The sequence below is a fragment of the Vulpes vulpes genome, chromosome 15 (genome assembly GCF_048418805.1).
Source record: "Vulpes vulpes isolate BD-2025 chromosome 15, VulVul3, whole genome shotgun sequence".
Lineage (NCBI taxonomy): Eukaryota > Metazoa > Chordata > Mammalia > Carnivora > Canidae > Vulpes > Vulpes vulpes.
The window spans coordinates 80,423,379-80,428,348 of NC_132794.1; positions in this window are offsets into that span (position 1 = coordinate 80,423,379).

Below are 4,970 nucleotides of genomic sequence, written 5' to 3' on the forward strand. Positions count from 1 at the left end.
GCAGAACACATAGCACATTCCTACAAAATCAGTTAAATTTGGGAATTTCTTCTAGAAATAGAAGAATTGATAACTTTGGATTTGGATTTGAGTTTTCTTGACTAGATGAATGACAACCACCCTTCTCTGTTCTGGATTTTCTCTCTTCCCAGGGTTGCTTTGCCTAATATTGAGTCAGGAGCCAAGCTCACCATTGGCCCATTTACATTCCAAGGTTTTTTCAAAATAAGGAGATTTGTGAGTCCCACTCCAGGAATCCCAAGCCAGCAGCTCTGGAAGAGTAAGTACAGGTATCTCTGATTGTAACAAGCACCCCAGTGATTGGTACTCAGGATGTAGGACGCTGAGCAACACAGGCTGGGATATGACATATTGGTAAAGCTTGATTATGAGGTCACTAACAGCAAAAGCAGGACTGAAATACCAAGAGGCACAAAATTCTTCTTTCCCAGATCTCAAATGAAAACAGTTCAAGGCAAGGAGGCCACACCTTCTCTTTATTTAAAACTTTCTAGAGTAGCGCTCCTCAAAGAAACGTTCTGCAGCAATAAGTGTTCCAGATCTACAGTGTCTGATATGGTAGCCACTAGCCACGTGTCACTATGGAACACTTAAAATTTGTCAAGTGTGAGTGAATTTTTAACTTCATTTTCTTAAACTAATTTAAGTTTAAATATTTGTTATCATGTGTGGCTAGTGGCTATCATATTGGGAGGTGGAATTCTGAAGGAAGGTGGGTTACAAAGGGATGAGACATGAGGTCAGCACTGGCTGTAACTCAGTTCCACATCCATATGCACACATGTACGCACACATACACATCTCACAAAGATAGTCCTATCAGTGGAGCTAACAAGTGAAAGAGTTTTGCTTGGAAACTGGCCCAGTGGAAAGAAGAGAGCAATGCAAGGCATCTATGTGGAGTACTGGGCCTTGCATCATGTCAGCTTCTCTCTCTCTCTCTCACACACACATAAATAAATAAATAAATAAATAAATAAATAAATAAATAAATCGAGAGAGAGAGAGAGAGAGAGAGAGAGAGAGAGAGAGAGAGAGAATGAGCCAGAGAGACAGATGGAGAAGGAGAGAGATCTCCAGAAGACTCTGCACTCAGTGCAGGACTGGATCCCACAACCATGAGATCACAACCTGAGCCAAAACCAAGAGTCAGATGCTTAGCCAACTGTACAACCCAGGTGCCTCATGTCATATCCTCTCTTAAGAAATAACAAATGCAAGAAGGCTGGCCTCCCCATGGCCCACTGTCATACCTATATTTCACTTGACTGCAACCAGACAATTGTGCTTTGTTATCATCCTACAGAGTCAGATCAGTAATAAGCCAAGGTGGCTGATATACCCAATGGCAGGAAAACAATACTAGGAGTTTCTGAAAGGTCGTGAGCTCACAGGGGGGTGGGGGGAGACTAAACCAAAACCAAAACCAGGAAAGCTGGCAGAGCACACAGGACAGAAGCAAGAGACAGTTTTCACTGCTTAAGGACACTAGTAGGTGGTATCTTTTCACCCTCAGCCACTTTGGGTCCCAGCTGAATGTGACTCTTGCTCCAAAGAGCTGATTTTTTTTCCTTTAACAGTTTTAAAAACACCAGGCACCTAACATTGTTAGATAATTTGAGACAAGAATGAACATCTCTAAATAATGTGACATGGACTAGATTAGATACCTCCTGGGGGAGTGTTTGGGAACTTGACAAGGGCCTTGCTCAGGTGAAAAATGATTCTTTTAACTCTACCATGCATTGGTAGGTGTAAAAACAGCTCTCATCTGAATAGTGGCCTATGGACAATAATGCCACTTTTTGGCTCATTCCCTAAAATTTAGAGACCAAACCTTATAAGGCATTTGTGAAAACCAAATGTCTGACACCCTTGCAGGATGTGTGAAGCCAGGGACAGACATTTCTGGCATGTTTCCTGCTTGCTGTAAGTAATGCCAGGCCTGTGATATGCTAATGAGGTCATTATGGAAATCACAGTAAGTCTATGAGGTGCATGGACTAGCTGAGCATCAGACAGTTAAGTGTCATGGGCTTGGGAGCTCTGGGAGTAGTTCCCCAAAATTCATATTGAATTCCAGGGAGAGTTCTATGTCACCTGGCAGCCTGTTGCCACACACATCCTTCTCTGAGGTCTCTGGCCTCAACCACGTGGTGAAGCCTTGAGTCAGTGCGAAAATGCACATGTGTGAAGCCATCTGCCACTAGAAACGAATGACCACTGGCTGGGCCTATTCTCTGAGAGGCGGTTTATACAAAGTGATCTGTGATTTTAGCACCAAATGCTCCATGAATCCTCACAATCTCGTATGAGGGGGATGGGTCCAAGGCTCAGAGGTTATCTGGAGGAGGGACCTGGCCCTGCATTGCGCCAGAGGGTCCCATCTGGCCAGCAGAGTGGATGCCTACATTCACCTCAGTGGTCATACACCTGAGTGGTCATACCCCCCAGTGGACATACACAGTCCATGTGGACTGTGCTCTGGGGCAGTGGTAAAGCCCTTCTCCCTGCTCTGGAGGTGTGAACACAGCCTTGTGGGTTACATGACTTCCCCACAAGCAAAGCACAGAATGTGGCACAGCAAAGACTCTAATGGGGGATCTGCTAACAATCTGTTTTGCCTCTCACCTGTGCCCTCTTTGTTGATTGATGTTGAGGGGTAGGGTGACTTTCTGATACCCCACACATCCTGATGCTCCTTCTCTGGAGTAGGAGAGGAAATGTTCTAGGCTGACACTGTCACACTTGGCCCCTCTCAGATCTCACCTGCAAGGCACGTGCCCTGCTAAGACAGGAATGGTTATAAGAGGTAATGCAAGGGATCCTGTTGATGGAACTGTTCTGTATTTTGATTATGGTGGAAGTATCATCAATGGACAGGTGATAATTTGCATAGAATTAAACACAGAGAAACCCATACAAACTGGTGAAAACTAAGTAAGGTCACTAGGTGTATCAATGTCAGTTTTCTGGCTATGACACTGTATTACAGTGCTGCAAGACATCACCATTGAGGGAAACTGAGGGATGTCTCCATAATATTTCTCACAACTACAAATGAACCTGCCATTATCTTAAAATAAAAATTAAAAACATGCATTGAAAAAAATAGTACAGTTTGGAGTGTGTTGAATTTAAGCTACTTTAAGGAACAATCAGATGAAGGCTGGGAGGATCCTCCTCCTTCATTGCCTCTGTCTCCTCTTCGGGTCCCAGGATTCACACTCACCTGCTGGCCTGTCTCCCTAGCACCAGGACCGGAGGACAGTGCTGGGAGGAGAATTCCAAGTGGATCCAGACAAGTGAGGAGTGAGAGTGAATCCAGGGGGCACTGTCCAGAGACCTGGGATATGCATGGGGTTACAGGCTCACAGTTGGGCAGGTAGGTCTGGCTTCTGTGTCCTACAGGAGAACAGCCCCATCTGTTCTCAGATCTTCACTATGTGGACTCCTTTCAGGGTGGGAGAGAGAAAGATTTAGAACTGGGATGAGGACATATTACTCTTATTTTAAACAACCACAAAATGTCTATCAACAAAAAAAAGTATATCATAAAAAATACTTTTAATTGATGGGTTATTTGTTCTATTATAGACTCCAACCATATTCACATTTTCATTTTCCTATTTTAAGGCAGGCATGATCTTGTAACCTTTATTAGTGTTTACCAGGACATTATAATTTTAAGAGCATCTCATGGTCAGATCCACTTGGAAGATACTGACCAAGCTAGCTGCACAGCACCTCCAACTTCTCCATGGTCCAAGGCTTTCCAGGATCCTCAATTCTCAGGTCTCTTTACACTTGCTGTTTTGTGGCAGGCCATGATGGCTGCGGTAGTACTGGATTGGGCCCATGGGGGTGAGCAAACCTATGTTCTTCTCATAGCTCAGTCTTGGAAGGGTAGGATAGATGATTGACTGCAAAATGAGATGGTATCTGGTCTAAGGCTCAGAAATACTGCAACCCTGCTAATGAAAGCGTGGCTTCTCCTGTGAAACCTGTTGGTATCGGTGTGTGTGTGTGTGTGTGTGTGTGTGTGTGTGTGTACTTTGTTTTGTTCAGGATTATGACATTTCTTCCATGTACCATTCATAAAAGGCAGGAATCAGTGAGATCAGATGCTATTTACCTGCATTAAGAGTTAGCCAGGCTTGATTCCTTTCCTGAGGCTCTCTCCTCTCTCCCTTGCTTAGGGAAAAACATCTCACACCCAGTGTTCCTCTACTGCTATAAGATACAAACAGAATGCAAACAAGAGTTGGAATCTTGCCTTGAGTGTATTAATAAAGACTTACTTCATAACTGCTGTCAATTAAAAACTTAAAATATAAAAAAAAAAAACCTTAAAATATTTCCCAGAGGGTCTTACCTCATCATATCATAAGACAGCAATTTAAAACTGCCCTAGGGGCACCTTCGTGGCTCAGTCAGTTAAGCATCTGCCTTCAGCTCAGGTCATGATCCCGGCGTCCTTGGATTGAGCCCCACATATGGCTCCCTGCTCAGTAGGGAGTCTGCACCCCTCCCCCTGCTCATGCTTGCCAGTGTGCTCTCTTTCTCTCTGAAATAAACAAGTAAATCTTTTAAATGAATGAATGAATGAATCAACCAATCAAACAGTCTGCCCTAAGGTCAACATCCTAAGCAAAAGCAACCAATCTGAGAAATAAGGAGTAACGCATACTGGAAGCACATGGCACACGTGATATGTGAATATGGATATGAAAATGACTGTAGCATACACGACTGGTGGGTAATTAGAAGGAAAGTTGCTTATTGGGAACTTGAGAAGTGGTAGGTTGCCATTTATGTCCATCAAATTTAAATACCTGGGTTAATACAGAAATGTGGGTTTCTTAGACCTTGATATTTGCTACAAGCAACTATTTCTGCATAACTTGGATCATGTTTTCCTTATGGCTACCTGATCAATCAATTCATTA